The sequence below is a fragment of the Vulpes vulpes genome, chromosome 4 (assembly GCF_048418805.1).
Source record: "Vulpes vulpes isolate BD-2025 chromosome 4, VulVul3, whole genome shotgun sequence".
Classification (NCBI taxonomy): domain Eukaryota; kingdom Metazoa; phylum Chordata; class Mammalia; order Carnivora; family Canidae; genus Vulpes; species Vulpes vulpes.
This window is the reverse complement of record NC_132783.1, coordinates 31,027,586-31,052,794: the sequence shown is the minus strand read 5'-3', so window position 1 is coordinate 31,052,794 and position 25,209 is coordinate 31,027,586. Positions and strand designations below refer to the sequence as shown.

General features: G+C 31.9%; 1 protein-coding gene across 1 annotated transcript in view; it reads right to left on the bottom strand.

The window, feature by feature from the left end:
* LOC112931013 (bifunctional heparan sulfate N-deacetylase/N-sulfotransferase 4) overlaps positions 1-25,209 on the bottom strand; it is a 286,514-nt gene that overhangs the window by 226,847 nt on the left and 34,458 nt on the right. The window lies entirely within an intron of this gene.

Genomic DNA, 25,209 nt, shown 5'->3' with positions numbered 1-25,209 from the left:
AACAGATATGTTACAGTCTGTAATTATTATAAAGGTAAGATAAAAACCTGAGTTGAAACGCTGATGTTTTTCTCTTGGTATTCTAATAGGATGCATACAATTTCCTTTGTAGACTGTTGATCTAGAGAAACACCGAAGGCCATCAATGGCCTGCAATGAGGCTTATGATATAGACCTGACAATTACAAATCAAGAATTTCCTCATTATCCTCAGATAATGTGACTATTATCTGGAAATCTTAGGTTCTTGATTCTTGATGTAGTCTCTTCCTATTGGTTGACTGCTTTATAAAATTCAGAAAACCCAAAAACTCAAATTGACCTTTGACTTGGACATTTCCTTATTCCATTACAGTTATGTTGCCCATTGGAAATGTCTGTACATGACCATGAATAAATAGGAAGCTGTATCTCTACACCTATGTTATTGACTTGTATAAATCCATTCACTTTTTTTTTGTTTGTTTGGAAGTAAAACAAAATAAAAATAAGCTTAACCTGAAATCAAGTTGTCATTTATGTCAGTTCTTAAATCCAAGCAGATTTTGTGATTTGTTTAACCTTCCACCTTATAACCTAGTACAGGTGATATTAATGCCTAATTTGGTCCTCGATTTTAATGTAATTTGTAAAAAGAAGTAATACTTATTTGATTCTGTAGTTAATGAGAAAGAACATAGGAATAATTAATAAGTGGTGGGATAACACCAAGTAAAGGCCAACAGGATATACAAATGAAGGAGTAATGAATGTCAAGAGAAAGTCTGAGCAAGCTGAACTAAAATTAATCTTTGCATAGCAGATAGTACCATATTCACACTATTCAATTGCTGATATTGTGGGTAACATTTAATTTAAGCAACAACATCATCTATCACTTTAAAATAGTTTATTTTGGTACTAACTATTGGGTAACAGTATTTATAACTATATGTAACTATATATTATGATATATAACAAGTTTATATATAGTTTTATATTAACAATTTTTTGTTGTAATATAAAATGATTTAAATTGTCATTGTGATTCATAATGTTTTTCTTTAAAAAGGACACAGAAAACATTCAAACTTGAAAAACACTGATAATTATATGACTAAAAATACAATGAACAGTAATTTGCATTAAAATTATGATTTTGGGGACACCTGAGTGGCTCAGAGGTTGAGCATCTGCCTTCAGCTCAGGGCATGATTCTGGGTTTCCGGATCGAGTCCCACATCAGGCTCCCGGTGAGAAGCCTACTTTTCCCCCTGCCTGTGTCTCTGCCTCTTTCTCTCTGTGTCTCTCATGAATAATAAATAGCATCTTTAAAAAATATATGAAATTGGCTTATACTTTTTAAAAATAGTAAAGAAACCCTTGTAGACCTCTAAATTAGTTGTAATCATGTAAGAGTGATGGTTATGTTGATAGGGTTAACTCAGTTTCAAAAGACTCTTCATTTGTCTTGGAGGTTCTTTTCAATTTAATTTAAGTTTCTCAGCCAGGGAGCAGCTCAAATGATTTGTAGTTTCATAAAGCATTCTGAAAGGCCATTTCATTGGCCATAGGAAATAAACTTAGAATCAGATTCCCTCTACTCAGTTTATGATAGAATGCCACTTTCACAATGTGCCATACAACTTTTATTAGAAATTGTTGTATCACCATAAAACCAAGCTCTTCGCTATATTTCTGGTCATGCTCAGTGAATAAATATTTATACTATGATTTAAGCATAGTTTATAGACTTCCAAGACCATGGATCTCAATATTAATATGATTTCTTTATTTCCAAAAACTAATCGCTTTTCCTTTAAGAAATTTAAATTATAGAAAAAGAAATTCTTCATGTCTCTAGATGCTTACAGTCAGAAATCTCAATTTGGAAAACTATGCTGCAGTAAATTCTAATGATAACAATAAATAGCAACAAATTTGAAAGAAAAAGCAACATCATTTCAGATTATTTATATATATATATATATATTTATGCTTTCTTTTTGTGTGTCTCATTTACACACACATTTATGATAAAATTACTTTTAGGAATTTAATTTTTTTTTAATTTTTTTTTTTAATTTATGATAGTCATACAGAGAGAGAGAGAGAGAGGCAGAGACATAGGCAGAGGGCGAAGCAGGCTCCATGCACCGGGAGCCTGACATGGGATTTGATCCTGGGTCTCCAGGATCGCGCCCTGGGCCAAAGGCAGGCGCCAAACCGCTGCGCCACCCAGGGATCCCGGAATTAAATTTTTAATTTAAGTGGAATTGATACTCTTCATAGATTACATATTTCAGGCAGCACTTACTTCCCTAAGGACTTTAATATAAATAAAAATAGACTTGTCTTAAATTTTCATATTAGTATATGTGTAGTTACAAATGTTTTAAATGGTTATAATGAAATACTCCTGGTTTACTATTTATATATATATATTTTTTCTCTCTACCTCTACTCTATACACACACACACACACACACACACACATTTTTAAATAAATTTATTTTTAAAAAACCCTGAGAACAAATAAATATGACCACATAAATATTTACTTTAGACTTAAAACCTAATTTCAAATATAGCAGGCTGTCATTCTTGGAGTTGCTATAATTACTAATGATCTGGCCAAATTACATTGTTATGTCAGTGGTTTAGTGAACAATGTATCATAGTTTGTTGGTCATCTAAGCTTGAGAAAAATGCAGTCAAATAGATCAGCCAAACAGACTGTCTTATAGCAGATGATATATTGCCTAATAGGAAAGGCATCAATATATTCAGTGTTTATGAATATGTATTGCTAAATGAGGAGGTTGTCAACATAAGAGTTATTATTTTGTATTAATATATTGTCAAAAGGCAAGAGTATTAGTATATTGTATTGCAGTTACTTATCCCAAGATGACATATATGTGGGTAAATCAGAAGTACATAATCCCAGAGGCTGATGCTTCTGCTTATAAAAAAAAAAAATAGATTTTTATTCTCTGAAGTAATGGAAGTACACCTGGGCAACAGCGTCAGCCTGTGAGTGGGAGTAGATTGGAAGGCAAGAGGAAATAGCTAAACAAAGAGTTGCTTAAGTTGTCCTTTATAACAGATCACCTCAAATTGGCAGTCTCCAGTGAACATAAGCAACTGAAAGGAGGAAGGAGAAAAAAAACAGAAGGAGAGGAGGAGAAAAAGATGAAGGAGGTAGTGGGGGATAAGAAGGCAAAGGAAACTGAGAAGGGAGGTGAAGTGGGAAAGAAGCAGGGGAATGGAGGAAAAGTCTCAGCAATATTGTAATCCATGAGGGACTTGCAGAAAAATATCAGCCAGAAGTTAATTTCAGATAGGGAGGTAGCTAAAGGACTTTGTAAAGTTGGATGAGCAATACTGAATTTTACTTGTTTTTATTGTTATGTAGTATTGTAGTAGAGACTCCTTTGAAATAACAACTCTCCATCAAAATCTGTTATAAATAAGTACTCTATGTGGTACTTTGGGAAAATCAAGAGATTGTGGCAATATGCAAGGGAACAATCCGGATGTAGAGATAGAATGCTCCGTTCTGTTTCAGTGTCACCCACTCATTGTATGGTTTTAAATAAACCACTCAATACTTACAGCATCTCATTTTTCTTATTTTTAACATAATTATATAACTAATTTACAATTATTGAGAAGGTTAGAGGGAATGTAAAATACCTATCACAACATATACATTCAAAATGTAGTCAAGGGACACCTGGGTGGCTCAGTGGTTGAGCGTCTGCCTTCTGCCCAAGACATGATCCTGGAGTCCCAGGTTCAAGTCCCCGGTTCGAGTCCCCCATTGGGGTTTCTGCATGGAGACTGCTTCTTCCTCTGCCTATGTCTCTGCCTTTCTCTCTCTCTGTCTCTTTCTCTCATGAATAAATAAATAAAATCTTTAAAAAATATATATATTCAAAGTATAACTTTCACATTGTTCATAAATAATAAGAAGAAAGTTGTCAGATGCGTTTCTAAACCTTTCTCATTGATTTTCCTCTCTTGTTAATTTATAAATACATGTTTCCAAAATTAGGCAAATGTTTCTTTTAGAAGGCTTTATATTGTACAAAGTCTCCTTGCTTAAAATCAAAATATTCTCAAATTGTGTTCCTTTGTTGTGTCAGTCCTATTGTGTCAATGGACTACTTTCTACCTCACTTCCTAGCTTCATAATGTAAACTTAACTTGTGAGTCCCCTGTCTTTGTTCCATAGAGTCAACTCACTAAGTTCAAAAATATGCCCATCAAATATTTCAGGTTTATCTCTTCTTTCCAGTTTTTATTGTGGCCACTCTGATGTAAGACCCACCACTTCAGTGAAGTAGTACTTCATGCTTCCCAGCTTCCCAGATACACTCCATTTTAGGAGATAATTTCATGTCGGATATACTTCCTGCATCAGTACTACAGCCTTCTTTGAAAGTCTCTCCTGGCAAAGCTACACCACTCTTACTGTAGGTCTGTCTGTAAGAGCAAAGCTAAATATAAAGACACTGCTTGCGTTAGCTAATTTCAATTGTGACTTTTAATGCTTTCCCACAAGACTTCAAAATCATTCATCGTTACCCTCCTTCCCTATTGCAGTTTCCATGGGGAGGCCTTTCTCATCTCTCCTTTAACCTTTCTTGAATAATCAGATCAATATACAGCATCCTCATGGAACTGACCTAAGTTTTTCTCAACATTATTTTACTGCCTTTTTATTCTTTAAACAGTAATATTTACTATTTTGTGGTTTGCTATCTTGCTTACTACTCCCCAACTATGTTCCCAAAATACATGCTTTTTCTCTCTCTCATACATGTCTTTTTCTCTCTCTTAAATGGCATCAACAACATTTAAAATGACCCTAGTTCAATTTTTAGAATAATTTAAAAATGTTTCTTCTCTTCCTTTGAGATACTCACCTCCATTATCCTTTTTCTTCTTTTGTTTTTTATCCTCCTTCTAAAGTGGTAAATTTTTATTTGTCAGATGTCTTCTATATTCATCTTCTCCCGTCTAGTCCCACTGACAGAAGGCTAATTCAGGTCTTATTAAAGTCTTCTGATTTATTGCCACAATTCCCTGAGCCATGTTTCTAAGGGCTTGTCTCCTGCCTCAACTCTTCCCATATATCCTGCACTGCTGTTTTTCAAATAAAGAATTTTGGCCAATTTCCTGCTTAAAGCACAACAAAACAAAACATGCAAACATCCAATGATTCTTCATTTATTTTAGAATAAAGCCTAAACTCTTTTATGTGTCCTCTGACATTCTACATTTGCTATTTAAATAATACCAAAATAGCATTTCAGTCTCCCTTTCATTTTTTATACACAAATATAGGAACAAGCCACAGCAGATAAATATTGTACCTTTCCATCTCAGAATTTTGCTAACAGATTCCTTTTGCCTGGACTGTTCGCTGGTGGCATTCCCTTAAATCATTGAAGACCTGGTTCAAATGCCACCTTCTCCATAAAATTTGATCTGATCATTTTCATCACAATTCTCTTTAGCATTCTAATAGCTACAATTCATCTTTTATTTGTAAGATGCTTTTGTCATATTTTATAATACATTGAAAGTATTGCATACAAAGGTAAATTATTTGCATACAACTGCCTAGAGATCTTGTTCCAGCTATTCCTGTGTTCTAGCCCTAATCATATAAAATTGTACTTTGATTGCTAGGAATTTCATCAATATATTTTATTGACAGAATCCCAATTCCTTTGAATCTCAACCATGGCTAATCTATATAGAGAATCTAATCTAATCTGTATAGAGAACCACCTCTTAAATATTGTTGTACTCTATGACCACAAGTAATTGCCAGATTTCAAGTAAGTTCGAAATGTTTCTGTATTATTGCTAATATTTATAGCTAAACATTAATATATAGTACTCTGTATTTGTCTGTTTACTGTAATTAGATAAAAATTTTAAAGTGAGCATAAAGAGGTACCACTGACTGATGAATAATTTTTTAAAAGACTAGCAGAAACATGCTTTTTGGAGCTAAATCTCACTTATATGTCCTGTCTATAGTCTTAAAAGAAGTTAAATAGTTTGCAGCTGCTATAAGACTGAGAATACACACACATACGTGTTACATATTCTTGATTAGTTAAAATAGTTTTAAATTTCTTTTCTAAGACGAAAATTCAAATCTCTACATAAAAATTGTAAGTCCACATAAAGGAAAAGAAGTTTTGGGTGTTAAGCTAAAAATTTACTCATTTCCATTTCAAACTTTGGACTTTGTGTTTTTTCCACAAATAAAAAAAAAAAGTAGACTTGAGGGAGATAAAATATGTTTCTGAAAAGGTTTCCTTCTTTCTCATATTATATTATAGACTAACTACATGGAGACAAATATTTAGAGTTTGAAAAAATCATTTTATGGGTATTATTAAATATACAAACATATGCATATATGTGTGCATTTGTATGGTTTATCAAAATCTAATGCTCATCATAAGTGAATTTAATGGCTAATTTTTAATTTAAGCTTCACTATAAAATGTTAAAAAATAAGAAGGTATTAGATGAATTTGGCAAAGGAACAAATTATAAATTGATTCCTTTCTTAAATTTCCATTTGCTAGTCACATGTTCCAGTGAGGACAAATTACAAAAAAAATTGTTCAAGTAAAACAGAGAGAAAAAAATCTACAAATATAATGATCAGTGGAAAAACTCAATATCAAAAGTCAATATGGAGAGGTACTGTAATGTAGTTAGTAGGTGTTAAGACTGAAGCCAGTTCCAGAATTCAAAGAACAATTTTGCTACCTTTTGGTGATATGACCTTGGATAAGTTATTTAACTGCGGTGCATATCTATTGTTTCTTCTTTAAAATGTAGTAGTAGAAGCACCTATGAACTAGAATGCTTTGAAGATGTGAGTTAAAAATCTGTAGAACACTAAGAATAATGCTTTGCACAGAATATTATTAGTAAAAAAGATAATTTTTTACTATGGTTGCTTTTTTACCTATTGCTTTGTAGTTAAAATTTTTCATTTTAACATTTCATTTTACTGATTACTATAATGTCGTTATTTCATTCCTCTTTCAGTTAAATTATCCAACCCCAGTGAATACTCTAAAACTATGTTAAAGTTGTGAAATATCTGGCAAAAATTACAAATATTGAAAATCCAATAATTTCTGTTTCCCAAAACAGTTGCTTATAAGTATGCAGCTTACATTTAATATCAATAGTTTAAATATTTCAATTTAGTTCTCAAAGGTTATTATTTTAGCTGACTTAATAAGAATATCAATTCAGCCACAATGCTTGAATGAATGATTTGGATACAGATACAGTTTTGTTGTCTGTGGCTAGAAATTTTCTTCTCTTTTCTTTTTTTAAAGATTTCATTTATTTATTCATGAGAGACTCAGAGACAAGCAGAGACATAGGCAGAGGGAGAAGCAGGTGCCCTATAGGGAGCCTGATGCAGGACTCGATCCCAGAATCCCAGAATCACGACCTGAGCCAAAGGCAGACGCTCAACCATTGAGCCACCCACGCAACCCTGTGGCTAGAAATTTTCTACATAACTACACATCCACATACACATATGCACACATACTTACAAGGCACACACTTAACAGAATGGACAGATATGAGATTCCTATTTAGCTGCTTGAAGTCTTTTAGAGAGATGCCAATGATATATCACTGTTGCAAAGTGCATAAAAAAGTGTGGAATATTAGTACTTAATGAAGTTAGTAAGAAAAAACATTGTAAATTTACATATTGTAAATTTACATAAATTTACATATAATTTACATGTAAAATCACATATGTAAATACACATATACATATATGCATATATACATATATAAATATATGTGTAAATACACACATATGCACTTGCCTGCTAACTTCTATATGTATACATTATTTTATATATATACACACACATATATAGATATATATATACACACACACAAGGGATACTTCCTACCTTTTTTCTTCTTCCTAAGCATAGGAAATAATACTTTTATTTTTACATAGCTATCCACCCACCTGAGCCATTACTATCACTAATAGTACCACTTAAAAACTGCTTGATAATGTTAATGATGTTAAACTGCATTATTGCCCTAAACGCTTATTATTCTTTTACTTGCATTGAATAGCAAAAAACTTCAATAATACCCTCGCAAATGGAAATGCCATATATTTGACATTTTTTTTGTGATGGGTTTATTGAACAAGGGTTTTCAAAGTAATTATTATATGACCACTTTTTAAGTTTGAATGAGCTAGATACCCAAGTAAGATATTTGATCTTTCTATGTTCTTTTATTCTAACATAGAAAACAGTTTTTTTGTTTTTTGTGAAATTTATTATTTTGTTCTGAGATTTTAAAACATAGTTGAACTATATCCCTCCAAACACAGTTTTTTGCCTTTTTTTTTTTTTTTACATTTTAAGACACTGCAATTGAGATACACCTTTCTATAGAAAAACACAAAGCTTAGAACTAGTTTCTCCTATTTTGTGGTACATGCAACAATGTTTGAGTGTAGCATTTTCAGAACCTATTTTAATTCAAGATCCCTTTCAATTCCTCTTTTTTCTAACAGTAATGTTATAAAGTGAAATTATAGTCTACAAGAACTCCAAAACTTTTTTCTTTTTTTAAGCGGAATAGAGAGACTTAAATAAATTATATAAACTTAGCAGATAGAATTTTTTTTTTACTTTCAAAAATGCTTTCAGAGAATCAAATGAGTATCTGACAGTATAGAAAGTACTCTTAAGTTGTAAACACACACACACACACACACACACTCAAATTTATTGAGGTCACAGATAAAGAATTTCTTTGTTTCTTAATAGCACATAGCTTGAACAGCAAATTATTAAAACTACTCTTAGTGTGATGAAGAGTAATCATCCAAAGTATAATAACTTCATCCCTCAACAACTAAGACAAAACAGACAAATCAATCATTATAATGATTATATATGACAATATATATTGATTATATATTATAACAATAAGTGAACAAGTGAGGTTATAATAACAAGTAAAATGAAAATTTATCATAACCAAAGTGAAGAGACTAGAAATTGATTAGAAGGAATATTAAGTTGGGTATAGAATGAGAAATATAATCCTAGGAAATAAAGGTGCATTTTGCCTCATTGCTCAAGGCACACCAACCACATACCTACAAGCAACATAGTATCTTATTTCCACCATGCCATTACCTTCTTTAAGGAAGGGGTTACATATGGTACACATGTGACCAAACTAAGATATAATATTTTATAATGAAAATCACAAAAGGATCCATTTGACTTTGCAATAAGCTGAGAACAAATATAGGCGTGGATACATCAAGGACAGCTATAGAAAAATGTAAAAGCTATAGAAAACATTATTTAACCTTTAGAATTCAATGATTGTTTCCTTATAAACTCTTCGTAGGAATTTTTTTACATAAACAATCTTTCTTTTCACCCATTTTTTCCCAATCTAAGAATCTTGTGTTTTGTCCCAGTTTCTTTCTTTAAATAGGGGTACAGAACATAAAGACTCCTAACTCTGGGAAACGAACTAGGGGTGGTGGAAGGGGAGGAGGGCGGGGGGTGGGGGTGAATGGGTGACGGGCACTGAGGGGGGCACTTGAGGGGATAAGCACTGGGTGTTATTCTGTATGTTGGCAATTGAACACCAATAAAAAATAAATTTATCATAAAAATAAATAAATAAATAAATAAATAAATAAATAAATAAATAAATCTTTAAAAAGAAAAAAAATTTGCTATGAGAAAAAAAATAGAGGTATATTAATATAGTCCTTCCATTGTCTACTAATCCCCAGAAATTAGTCACAGCTATTTAAAAGGTTTCTAACTTTTTAAACTAGTTGTAACCAAGGAAAGCAAATTCTACAAAGACACACAAGAAGAAGCCACAAGAAATCTTAAAATTTTATAATAGTGTTCCTGGAACTTGCCCAATTTTCTAGATTGGCTCTCCCTAAAGCTATATTATAGGAACTACTTGAAATGTCTTACCTTGAGAGTTAGTCCCACTAAACCTCTAAAATCCTGCCATTTCAAGTTTGTCTCTGGTGTTTCCTCAAATACTCCCCAGTACCTCCCCATAAATCCCATAAAGAAAAGTTTATATTGTTTCTATCCTATGCAGTAAGTGACAAATAGAATACTGTAACAAATGGTGGCTATCTGGTGCTCAAATCATTCAAGTGGAATTTACTTATACTCCAGAGTAATGATACATAATTGTCAATTGATGCTTTTCTACTTCATTCTGTAAAGTTTGCTAGGTCTTGTGCCATTTGGGAAAAAATTCCAGTAGGATGTATTGGCCTTAGTATGAACAATTCTCATCAGTGACATTCGTACATCTCAATCTAGAAAAACTTTTTGAAAGAGCTATTTACTATGTTTACTGTAAATTACTACTACTTCTTTCCCACTGTGAAAACACAAAAAGTATTTTTATTTTGGGAGGTCAAGGTGGTTTTCTTTAAGCATCATAAAAGCTTCAATTGCACTCAAATTAATTATTTATGACATTCTGAGAAATTTAAAAACAAAATTTAAATTTAAAATAGTTATACATATAGAAATTAAAATTTCATTTAAAATACTCAACATAGGAGTTTAACATTTGAAACACAGCTTAACTGGGTGTTTTTCTGTATGTTGGTAAATTGAACACCAATAAAAATTAATTAAAAAAAATGAAACACAGCTTATAGTTTAAAATTTATGTCTTGAAGGTAAGGAGTAACAGAGAGTAAATTGTGAGGGTCTATCTTAGGTATATAATAAATATTATTTTTTGGATGATATATATTTGGGAGTTTATATAATAATGAATGATACATTTTTTTCTCTAGCAGCAATATTTTATAGCAACATTTTCTACACACTCAAAATGTTATTTATCTTTATTATAAGTCTAACAGCATTTTAAAAAATGAGAATTTTTTAAGAATAATTAAGCAAATTAGGGAAACTATGACATATATATAAAACAAATTTTACCTTTAATACTAACCTTTAATACTAACTTTAAGTTAGTATTTTAAAGCAATTACTGAGTAAATAGAAATAAGATTTTGAATTATTGCTCTATTATTAAAAATATGTGAAATAGTCTAAAAGTTATGAGTATTTTATTTATTTATTTATTTATTTATTTATTTATTTATTTATTTATTTATGATTTTATTTATTTATTCATTAGAGACACACAGAGAGCGAGAGAGAAGGAGAGAGGCAGAGACATAGGCAGAAGGAGAAGCAGGTTCCATTCAGGAAGCCCGATGTGGAATTCAATCCAGGGACTCCAGGATCACGCCCTGAGCTGAAGGCAGATGCTCAACTGCTGAGCCACCCAGGCATCCCAGAGTATTTTATTTATATGTGAAATGAAGCTAATGTTGGGAAAATAATAGTGAGCATAAAAAAACTTATGCAACTTTCACATATTTCATCCTATATATGAAATGTTTATTGTGTATGTATATAGTGTCTATTCTTAAATAGTAAATTAATAAAAATGATAAAATAAAAATGACATTAGAAAATAATTTATTGAGTGTAATTCCTTTTGAAAATTAGTTGAGGAATAATTGAACATTGGCACTATATATAGATGGATAATTTGATTTATAATTAGATTTTTTAAAAAAGAAAAGTTACATTATTAAAGGAAAAAGAAGATATTTACTATATATATAAGCTTTACATATACATTCTTAAGAAAGCAAAATTTGTTTCCTTTTTAAAAAAATATTTTGTTTGTTTGTTTATTTATTTATTCATTTATGAGAGAGAGAGAGAGTTAAAGAGCCAGTGAGAGAGAGTGTGTGAGTGTGTGCGAGAGTGGGGAGACTGTCAGGAGGAGAGAATATTCAAGTAGACTTCCCCACTGAAGAGGAGCTCAGAGGTGAGCTCATCCCATGACTCATGAGATCATCACCTGAGCTGAAACCAACAGTCTGATATTTAACTGACTGAGCCATCTCGCTAACCCTGTTTCCTTTTACTTATATTTATTTAGTGTTTTGTTCATCATAACCTTCTTTTAGGTTTAACTGCATCTTAAGAAAAATAGATGCAGCAGATGTGTGGTGTTAATCTCATAAAGCATTTGTATATCAAATATCTTTACTAAATATTATTTGTAAGAGTTATTTGAAGAAAATAAAAAGCACTTATATTTCATTTCTATTCCATTCAGTTTTCCAATCAAAAGAATGGATGCTTGACAAATTGTGCTGGTCTTTTCAATTATGTATCTTTAGAAATTCCGGGAAAGCTTGGCTTTACAGCTCTCAAACATTTACTTTTATGTAAATGCAGTATTTTTGCACATATGTTCTGTAAGTTCAATTTATTTCATTGTTTTAGATTAGAATTGCTTTGTAATTATTATAATATTTAACTATCTTAATATATCAGTTTATCAAAGGATTATTAAAAGTGGTCAAATAGACATTATGGAAAACAGTGTGGAGGTTCCCAAAAAAATTAAAAATAGAACTATCATATGACCCAGCAATCCTCTTCTGGATATTTATCCAAAGGAATTGAAATCAGGATTTTGAAAAGATACCTGTACTCCTACATTTACCACAGCATTATCTATAATAGCCAAGACATGGAAACAACCTAAATACCCATCAACAGATGAATGCATAAAGAAAATGTGGTAATGCATACAATATAATATTATTCAGTCTTTTAAAAAAGGAAATTCTGACATTTGCAGCAATACGAATGTACGGGGAAGAAGTTATGCTCAGTAAAATAAGCCAAACACAGAAACACAAATATTGTATGATATCTGTTATATGTGGAACCTAAAGTAGTCAAACTCCTAGAAGCTAAGAGTAGAATGGTGACTGCCAAGGGCTGGGGGAGGGGGAAATGAGCAGATATTGGCCAGATGGTGTAAAATTTCAATTATGCAAGATAGGTAAGTCCTGCAGATCTATTGTACAGCATAATACTTATAGATAATAATACTGTATTGTATATTTAAAATTTGCTAAGAGGGTAAATTTTCTGCTAAGTGCTCTTACCACCATAAAACAAGATAAGACCAACACCGGTACCAATCATAAAAGAAGTGGGAGGAAACTTTGGCAGGTAAGTAATGGGTAGGCTTATGGTCCTTTTTTGAGGTGACAATTTTATAAGGGTATACTTAACTTCAAACTCATCAAGTTGTATAAATTAAATATGTACAGCTTTTTACATGTCAACCGTACCTCAATAAAGTAGTTAAAAATTTTTTTAATTTTTTTTAATTTTTATTTATTTATGATAGTCACAGAGAGAGAGAGAGGCAGAGACATAGGCAGATGGAGAAGCAGGCTCCATGCACCGGGAGCCCGACGTGGGATTCGATCCCGGGTCTCCAGGATCACGCCCTGGGCCAAAGGCAGGCGCTAAACTGCTGCGCCACCCAGGGATCCCAAGTAGTTAAAATTTTTAAAATAGCATCTATGCCTTGACATTAGCTAATTTTAGAGAAATAACTGCAAATTTTAACTATGGAATACAGACTTCGGAAACTATTTTTATTTTTGTGCTCTAACACTTAAATGAGTAGAGTACCTTTTTTTTTCACTTAAAAGTATGTGCTCTGACTTGATACATTCTTTACTCATTACATGTATTTGCAATCATATTGAATGCATCATAAAAGTTATCTGAAATATATTTCCCACAACTTTATTATAAACAACTAGAAGTACTTGTTTTACATAGTATCTTTCTGATAAGCAAAGATTTTTTTATAGATTTATTTTTCAATAAAAGGAGGTGAAACACCTAATATTGACTACTTTCAGATTTTGTCATATGAATGGATAATAAAGATGTGGTATAAATATGCAATGGAATATAACTCAGCCATAAAAATGAGTGAAATCTTGCAATTTGTGACATGGATGGACCTAGAGGGTACCATGCTAAGTGATATAAGTTAAAGAAAGACAAATAACATATAATTCATTTACACATGGAATCTAAAAATACCAAACAAATGAACAAACAAAAAGCTTCTTAAATATAGAGAATGAACTGGTGCTTGCCAGAGGAGAGTGAGGTGGAAGGAGACAGACAAAGTAGGGGAAGAGGATTAGGAGGTACAAACTTCCGGTTACAAAATATATGAGTAATGGGGATGAAAAGTACAGCATAGGGAATATAGTCAATATTTTAATAACATTGCTTCGTGGCAGGTGATGATTTATCATGGTGAGCATTGAATCATATGGAATTGTCAAATCACTATGTTGTACACCTGAAAGTAATGTGACATTGTATGTTAACTATGGTTTAATATTAAAAAAAAATTTATAGGATCCCTGGGTGGCTCAGCAGTTTGGTGCCTGCCTCCAGCCCAGTGTGATCCTGGAGTCCCGGGATCAAGTCCCACATCAGGATTCCTGCATGGAGCCTGCTTCTCCTCTGTCTGTGTCTCTGGTCTCACATGAATAAATAAATAAAATCTTTTAAAAATAATTTAAAAATAAATTAAATAAAATTAGATTACTATACTTCATAAAATATAAGAGGATATGAATTCAAAGACATACCATAATGTCTGAGATGATAAATAATGAAACTAATTATGAATCTCAGAAACAGTTAAATATAGTAATCAAATTATTGAAAAAAATCAGAGGAATCATTTTCTTGAACTCCATTATCAAGAAAATTAGCATATTTTGCAAAATGTCAGGTACTTTCCTAATTGTATTCAGTTAAATTATTTAATATCCATAGCTATCCATTGAATATGTTCTATTTATTAGATCTCACCCTACAAATGAGGAAAAAGTGCCGCACATAAGATTAAGTAACTTATAATTATAGTTAAAGACCAACAACTCAACAACAACTCAAAATTCTAGTTAAAGACCAACAGGGTCAGGATTTAATTCTTACCTCAAATTAATGTCTTAAGTATGAATTTCACCTACAATGATAATAGTTTTATTCGCACCCAAAACAAGTTTCCTTTAGTGAAACATGTTCATGTCCAGAAAACAAGCAACTTGTATTTAGATCATATTTGTTTGAAGCAGAATTTTAAGATTGAGATGAAGTATCTTCCCATCATTCAGCTTCTATGCCAAAAAAAAACCCCAAAACCAAAAACTAACCAAACAAAAAAACCCAAAACTAAAAAACAAAACCACCCCTCTGTTTCCGTGTTTTGCAAAAAGAAGGCTATCATCCCTAAAATTAGATGATTTTAAATCTGGCTTCTAATTTCTTTTTTTTCCCTATTCCAGGACGAATAATTGGTTGTATGTTATTTTGTGTCATTATAATGTAGCTAGGTAGGGACTTATTTGTGGTTTATTCCGCGGCGGTTTTTTTGTGAGAAAGCTCTATATTGGAAAGTGTTGTCATTAATTGATTTTGAAAGAGAGCAATTATTCTTTGAATATTACATCTCTGTTATCTTTTGGAGATTTAATTAGATTCACTAGTTTAAAAAAGATTGTCAGACTATATTAAAAGAAAACATCAACAATACGGAATTCTATTCCGTTACCAGAAACATAACTAAGCCCATAGAACATAGAAAAGTTGGTACTAAAAACACACATAATAATTTAGCCAGCAAAATTGCCAAAGTAGAACTCTAGTAATATTAAACAAACAAAAAAATCTTAGTAAAAAATAAAAAAAAAATGTTTCAGATATGTTGGAAGTCATGTCACGATAATAATGATAACATTTTAATTCATTAGAAAGATATAATGATAATAAATGTCTAAGAAGTCAAAAAAGCAGAGCTATATAATATATAAACCACAAACTGAAAGCATTAGCAATAATACTGGAAAGTTTACTGTATGTAGCTATGTATATCTACCAATGTAGATATGGACATACCTCTCACAGGTGAAACATATAAAATATACACAGATCAGCAAACAAAAACTTAGAAAGGATACAAAGGATTTGAGCAACACAATTAACAATCTTGTGCAAAAAAGACTACTAGATCTCTGAACCTGAAGAAGATAAACCCTTTTCAAGCACACATGTAGGAGGAACCTGAAAGAAAATGGTATGTTATTGGAAAGGTGGTGGTAATGTTTTATATCCTAAGCTAAGTGGTATGGATAAAACTGTTCTTTTTATCATCCTTTAAATAATATTCATCATATACACTCTTTAGAATGTATGAAATGTTTCAAATGTATAATAAACACAGAAGAAAATTTGAAAAAAGAAAGTAGCAGGTGGAAGTTATCAACCCCAGCAAAAAGCTAGAGAGCTCAGTTCAGAGTAGACATGAAAAATTATGAGTTGAATGAAAATAAAATGCAATGCCTATAACTACTTAAATAGTTTAATCCATTATCCAAATAATAATAATAATCAGAATGATATTCTAGCTGCCTCAGGATTATATAACCAAGATGTTTTATTACAAGATAATTTATTTCAGAACACACTGCATATTTCTATAGGGAGTATAAAAGGGCAAGTTTTTTTTTTGTTTGTTTTTCTCATAATTATTCTTTAGAAATGAAACCATTTTGTGGTATCTTCTGATGATGATCATAACAAAAACATGGTGGCCTTAGCTAAAGAGGCTCAGTATAATCTTAGCATTAATCACTATTATATCATCACAGAGAATGACAAAATATACAAAATGAATCAGAAAATATCCCTATGAATATCTTAATGCTTTTAGGCATTAAGAATGAGATTTAAGAACTCTAATCAGGGTTGTTTTATACCTTGCTGAGAGTTGGCTAGCTTGGTCAAAATATTTTTTGCTTTTACCAAAATATTTTCTAACATTTTCTGTTTCCCATGGAGACAATTGCTACATCTTAAGTAGCAAAATGGAGCTTATGGACTTTAATTGTGTTCTTCCCCTGGTGTATCAAGGGATTGTTCTCTGCTCAGTAATTATCTTATACTGTAAATTAACCAAAGTGAGCACTCATGTTAGTGTTGGATCTATTACTATTTAACTGTTTTGAGTGCAAATGAATTCAGGAATGTCCAATTTTAAATTAAAATATAATTTGTATAAAAAATCTTTAAAAATTATTCTGGCTTAGTAACAGATCTTGTTTTAAAATGTGCTTTTTAAAGATGTAATAATTAATTGATACCCAAAAACCAGGTTTAAATATAAGTATGCTTCTGAAACCCTTCCTTTCCAACAAAAAAGCAAACATGTTTGGAATAAACACTGTCATAAAGAAAATAAACACATGAAAACTAAATAAAAGTCTTTTATTAGGATATAATTTCTGGGCAAAATAACTGAAAATGAGGATTTAAATTTCTTGTTCTCTTTATACTCAACCCCTAGACATTACATTTCAGGAATATTTATGGTAAAGAGTTATCTGGTACCCCTCACAATCAAGTTAGGAGGGGATCATATTGCAATTCTTGTTCATCAAGAGGTCATTAATAAGAGGGGAAAAATAATTCAAAATGCCAAATTCCAGATAAATAATTGTGCCTTCTCTGTTGGATGAGCACCGTGCTGTTCTCAGTTAGGCATTCCTTTAGTTTTATTTCTCTGAGGACAATATTATTTCTCTGAGGAGCATTTATTGAGGTTTAGGCTTTCTTCCATGTAATTAATTGAAAAGGCTGTCAGGATGGCTATCTTAGTACACAAAACAATTTTCCTCTGTAAGAAACTAACTTGTCCTAATCTTGGGTTTATTACAGGATATCCAAAAGATGCATTCAAATTATTTTCTTCTTCTTTCATTCATTTCCCTTTAGTGATGATCACTAAGATTGCAAGTATTAAGCTTGATGATTTCTAAATCTATACTGCCACCTCTGATAGTGTCTGAAATTTTAGATTTGCTTTTTTTATGCCCGTATCTGGATATCCCATATTAAATCATTAGACATTAAACCAAACTCCTCATTTTCCTAACACCTTTCTTTCTGCCTGATTCTGCATATGTTAATGTATACACCCAGGAAATTATTTTCTATAATCTGAGGATTGGAGAGGTTAGTAAACATGGCCAGAGTTAACTGATCACTGCTGGCACTGAGATTCAAACCCAAACCTACATCATTGTTTTCTAAAAAAAAAAAATCTTAGACATTTGTGACAGTCTGGGTTTGTTTGCTCTGCTACCTACTAGCTAGATGAGTATCTTAATACTGCCAAACCTCATTTTACTCATTCTGCAAATGTCAAAATATTTCCTTTTAGTGTTGTTGTACTGTTTTTAAAGATTTTATTTATTCATTTGAGAGAGACACACACACAGAGAGAGAGAGAGAGAGAGAGAGAGACAAAGAGCACGAGTTGGGGGGAGAGGCAGAGGGAGAGGGAGAAACAAACTTCCCGCCAAACCAGAAGCCCTATGCGAGGCTCAATCCCAGGATCCAGAAATCATGACCTAAGCCCAAGGCAGACGCTTAACCAACTGAGCCATGCAGCCACCCTAGTGTTATTATATTAAATGATATACTGCCTGTTAATGATTACTACAGTGCTTAATGTATATTAATATGCTAAATAAATCCTATTTTTAAAAATATGGAAGAATTATTATTTCTATATTGTTGTAATAGGTTCTTTGACAGGACTCCACAAAAAACATATTGCTGGTTCAAACAACATATTTTTCTTCAGTCCCAGGTCTGAGCATGTTACTTTCCAGTTTAAAATTTTCAGTGACTCAAATAGTATCCTTTTGTCAACAAAATTCTATAATATGGCCACAACCAACATCTTCAGCATTCAATGACATTTACTTTACTTTCTTACTTAATTATCTAACCAAACACAGATAACTTACCATTCCCAAAAATCTCCTGATATTTTTAGCTTGGGCTGATCCACCGACCATGAATTTTACCCCCCTATTGATTTGCTAGTGTTCTGTCTACCATCAAGAGGACTCAAATGTTACCTCTTCCATAAAATTTCCCTAATTCCTAGAAGAAATACTATAGCCCCTTTGTTCCCATTGTCCACATTTTGTCATGGTATATATTGCATTCTACCTTGTAATGTAGGTAATTGTGAACATATCCTGCCTGTTCTAATGAAATCAAGAACTAAATATTTTATGTTTGTGTAACTCTATAATAAACAATGACATATGAAGCCCATAGGTGAGAAATATATAATGATTTGGTCATTGAATTAAATTACATGAAGTTAATAGACAACATGTAAATGTTTTTAGTTAAATGTCCAATTTAAAAGGCATTTAACTAAATGTATTTCTCTTTTTTTCATTATTATCACTTAAAAGTGTACTTTTATATCACTTTGGTATTTTTTTTAAGGAGAGAATCTGTTTACTTCCATAAAGAAATCTTTTTTTTTTTTTGGAAGAGATAGTTTTTTCTTCCATTTTCAGTCAAATGTATGAAAAATAAAAAGTTCAGAAGAGAAGAAAATCTATACAAAAAAAAAGAGAAGAAAATCTTAAGACATTTACATTGGGCTTATAAATAAAAGAAGGAAATTTTTAAAAATATTTTATTTATTTATTCATGAGAGACACAGAGATAGAGAGAGAGAGAGAGAAAGAGAGGGGCAGAGACATAGGCAGAGGGAGAAGCAGGCTCCATGGGACTTGATCCCGGGTCTCCAGGTTCATGCCCTGGGCCAAAGGCAGCACTGAACCGCTCAGCCACCCGGGCTGCCCAGAAGAAAAATTTTTATTAAATACATCTACATGGTGGCTGTCTTCTTCCAAGCCTGGACACAAAACTCAAGTTTTGTTTGAGTTTTTCTGAGATCACTACTAACTTTGATAAAATACATTATATAGAGCATCTCTTTTCAGTCAGGCCAAACTCAGCTTACAAAATACTTTAATTGACACGGTGGTTCTAATTATGCTTGTATAGAAAATGAATCATTCTTTCAATAAGCCTCTGATAGTGCCTGCTTTTCTTTTGAACGCAACTGAGCACCTTCAGATAGTATATCTAATTCTTGCAGCTGGCATCTAAGAGTTTCATGAGATACTAAACACAGTCCTTCCCTTAGAGTCCTAAGGACTAAAGAGTTCTAGGTCAGTGTCAGGGCTGCAATTTCAGCAAGGCTTGCTGATGGTTCCTCTCATCTGTACAGTGTTATTATTATGCCTTCCAAGTTCCTTGTCATGTCTGCTCTGCTGAACGCTGAACGCCATGTTATCATATGTTGTCACAACCTACTCTTCTATAAGTAGGGCCCTGCCTGCTGTGCTATTTTTCTCAGGTAAAAGACTTTCTTTGCCTAAAGACTAATCCCAGGACTGGGTACCTTCAGTCTGTTGCAAAATATCTTTGATAAAAGCTAATCCCATCTGTCTGGGCCATTGCCTAGCTGTTAAGTTATACTTACTGATTGCGTGTCTTGTTCACTTACTTAAAAACTGCCAAAGAACTTTCAGATGCTACTTGCTTGATTGTCTGGCTGGGCAATCCACTGAATCCCTATTGCCTGGATTCTGCATTGCTGAATATACACTGGTTGATATGTGTCAAAAATGGATTCCATTTATCACATATAATTTTTACTCTTCAGCTCTCTTTTTCATAGTGATGCATTCAGTCTAGGATATTAAGGATTCTATAAAAAAGTTTCCCTATTAATTTGTCACATATAATAACCTGTTTCAGTTATAATTATAAAATGTTACAAAACTAATCTTTTCAATTACCAATGTCACCAGTCATCTTCTGTGTTGATATTCATAGCACCAGTAAGTTCCTGTTTTCTTAGATCATGACTTAAAGAAATCATAAGATTTTTTTCTTTTTCTCCTTCAACCCTTACCCAAATGATTAATTCAGATTTAAAATTTTTCTTCTACGATAGATTTCTTCTTTCCTATTTGTAGTAACCTGATCCCTGTTAAATGTGATAATTACTACAGAAGTTTGAACTGAGATTTTATTTAAATATTCACTTAATAATAGAAAAAAACCCTGATCAATATTTTCATTATGTCATTTTCTTGTGTAAAAGGGGTTTTCAAACAGCTATTGGAAGTAATCAAAATTCATTTGCCTGTATTGCAAGATCCTTTATTTTTCCTCTCCTTTATAACTATTAACTTCTTTCCTGTTTAAGTCATTCAATTTGCACAATCTTTTTGCACTTTAAATCTTTGAACATATGATTTTCAATTCAGGAAACATGTAGTCAAATAAATGCATGAAAATATCCAGGTTGAGATATTGTTAAACTGTTTTATCAGGATCAAGCTTTGACACTAGTCTAGGTACAGATCCATTAAAAACACCATGTGGGAGGAAAAAAAGAAAAGGAAAAAAAAAGAAACCAATTAGCTTGCTGACCTCATTTTGTTGTTGTTGTTGTTTTGATTCCAGGTTTACAATACATATATTTTTTTTCCTAGTTTTGCCACCTACTTAAAATATACACGTCTCTTGTTTTGAAACAAACCTCAAAATTACCCTTATTTTTCTTAATGTAGGAAATCAATTCTATGACTAATTAGTCCTGCACTCACCAAGAAGTTAAAGACAGTATAATAATTGTCAAAGAAAGGTTTTCAAATCATGTCTAAGTTCCCTTGCTATGTACTTTCTCATATGTGCATGTATAAGAAAAACTGTCTCATTGTCTAATTTTAGGAGTTGGTTCATATACGTGAGGATGCCAAATGAGGGTTAAGGCCAATGATTATTCAGAGACTCAATTTAAAGAGAGATCACCATATTTTGGAGTCACTAGGACATGTACTCCATTCTCATGAGAAGTGGAACAAAAGATATCTTTTGAAATACAGGTAGTTTCAGAGAACATGTTTTAGTAAAGGTACAGAAACTGAGAAAAGAGGTCAAGGTATACACAAGCAAGGTATAGCTGAGGAATAGACAATCGGCTAGCCTAAAACGAGCAGTGTGTATTGAGAAATATTAAGAAAAAATGTAGAGAAGGTAAATTGAACTGGACCATATATAACCTTAAAGTAAGTTTAGATTTATTAGGCAGATGATGTCTTAAATGTAGTCTTATATATAGTAGATGCTCAATGATAAATAAATAAATATATATTTCTTTAAGAAATGTAAAGACACATAAAAATGGTAATGATAATGTTTTCTTGCCAACAGAGAAAGTAACAACAGGTAACAGAATTGATTAAAGCGCCAAAATTATTGGTAAGCATCAATAATAAATCTGATTTCATTGCCCATGCGAAAGCTTATATTCACCATGTTCATATTTCCAAAGCCCTCATTGGGAAAGAATATTTATTCTCTCTTAGGACACTATGAAAAAAGAACATATTACCTTAATTTTACCAAACATTTATGATTATAGCAAATGTTCCAACCAAGGGTGAGGGATTTTCAATAGAAATCAAATCAGTGGGCTGCAAGAAGCTTTTTAAAATTAAAAAGTTAATAATCAGGATGGCCCTTTATTATTTTTGCTTTCCCTAAATGCATTATTGCTTAACTGTTACCACATTTGGAATGAACATTACATACATGTAATTAAAGTGACAGTTGTTTTCAAAACTAGCAAAGAATAAGTTCAAGTGTATAAGACATCATCCTAAATAACCCAAGGTCATCCTGCTAATAGAAGTTTAGATGTACAGGAGTATTTTGTGATTGCCTCTAAGACCACACAGAAATATTACCAGGTCAAAACATGACCATATTCTCTGACTTTATTGATAGCTAATATTTTATAATCTTTTGAAATATAATGAGTTTCCAGAAGATTATATACATGAATAATATTTCTCCTATATCTTGAATTTTTGTATATAAGAAAAAATTTTGGCAACAATTAGATGATAGTTACTGCAACTGCCTGAGTTTAATTTTGCTTGCCTTGGAAATGAAACTACTAATTTCTATCTCAATGGCTTTGGTTGGAAGAAGGCATGATGAAATCAGAAAAAGTATGTAAGTTTCTAAAAGAAGCTAGATATATGGTAACTTAGGTCAAATAGAACCATGTAGTGAAAAGAATATGAGTTTTTATGTTCAATAAAAAACAAAGCAGAACAAAACAAAACTCATGCTCTTTCCACTGCATCAAATGCTGCACCTTAAAAGTGTTAATTCTTTAGTGGTATGATCCAGAATCTCTATCTCAAAATAGGAAAATGTGCGCAAGCTAAAATATGCTAATATATTTTTTGTCAACAGAGTGAGGTGGTGTTACAGGCAAAACTGTGCTTGAATTTGTTGTTAAATGCTCCCAGCTATATGCTCCAAGTTTAATTGTGGGATTGGCCCAGGGAAAGTCCAATTATATACATAACCAAGAATTTTCAACCATGATCTTCCAGCCTTCCCATATATGTTCTATTGAGGAACAGGACACTTCTACTCTCTATTTCAGTATAACATAGAAGAATTTCAGTGGCCATGCAATACTCTTGCTTTAGAAAATTCAAGGATGTCTATGGCCATACCACCCTGAATCTGCCCCATCTTGTCTGATCTCGGAAACTAAGCAGGGTCGGGCCTAGTTAGTACTTGGATGGGAGAAAATTCAAGAAGACTTTGAGGGAAGGTGGAGGGTGGATTTCTCTTTATTTTTACCAGTGTATGACTAAATGTTATAATACCAGAAAAGGAACATGAGGGTGAAGAACATGGGAGTATTGAGAACTTTTCTACACATAATTTAAAATTCTTTTCTATAAAATCATATTAATCAAAAAAAAAGGTCAAAATACAAATAAATGCCAAGGACTGGGACTAGAATTTTTATGTTTGGAAAAATGTATTTCCTCTTGACTTTTAAGTAACCAAAAGGGTAATAATCCTCAGCTTCAATCAAGTTTCTGATATTCTTTGATTAGCAGTTCTGAGGAAGAATCAACATCAAGAAGGGCAGAAAAAAGTATTTTCTTCAAAGTGACAGTGTGTGTGTGTGTGAAGAGTACATAATTAAGATACATATGTGCATACACACACAAACTACATATATATCCATATACACATACAACCTTTCTGGCCCTCCATGTGCTTGTGAAGTTGTTCTAACTTTGGTTAAATTTCAGTATTCTATTATTCTGTTCAGGGTCATGTCACTTAAGAAGTCACTAGTGAATATTGTATAGTGGTGAGTAGCTATTTGTTTTTATTGAGAATAAGTGAAACACCTGAATTCAAACTGAAAAAAAAATTTGTTAGAGTTATAAAAACTTTTAAAATTATATACTTTGTTAAACTGAAATTAGAAAACCCTCTCCTTTTAGGATTTCAGGATAGAAATCACTCAGAGAAGCTTTTGAAGCATATAATCTCTTCTTAAATTTATGATCTGAAATCGAAATAAAACTAGAATTTATATTAACTAAAGAAATAGTAAATACAAAAAAGAAAAAAATCAGAAAAATCTAGACAGAATTCAAGGGGCATCACTTAACTCTTTTATAACAAAGTCCAAAATGAAATATTTGGGTACCAGTCAAGTGATGGTTCATTCAGTGACTCATTAAAAACAAAGTTCACAATTCACATGTATTTTGAACATTTTTAAAAAGTGAACTTATATCATTGGTCTTAATCATATTTTACTATGGTGGTCGTAAGGTCTTAGGATGGGAAAAATGCTGTTATTTTGAAGTAGTATTGAGGTTTCATCTTTGGGGGATAAAAAAGCAAGAGTTTAAAAAACATGATATAATCTTAGCAATCTATAGTTCTCTTATAATATTAAGTTGTGCCCTGTTATTTCTGATTATATGTTTGCTAAATTTATTCATTCAAAAATGGACTTAGCTATGTACGGGATAAGACAGGCACAAATGAAAATATTGAATCAAGATGAAAAAGAAGGAATTATTCTCAGAATACCCACTTAACCTATTATACCATATCTGGCTTTTTTGTTATCTAATAGCAATTGCAAGGTGAATTTGTTATACAGTCAATTTGATCATAACTGGAAGTGCTAACATTGTCGTGTTACCCAAAACAATATGATAAATTAATAAAAGAGATAATAATGGAAGATTTTTGAATTCAAGTCCAATACAGTTTCCCTGTAAAACTATAGTTTTGGTTATATCTATATTTACAAGTGTATGAACATTTCATATAAACAAACACTATGCTCACCTGAAGTTACAAAAGGTCTTAGGGTACTTCTCCATCTTGTATTTCAACCACCATTGTCAAACCCAAGGAGGGCAAAGGGATTAATGGAAAGATCAAATTTTATGAC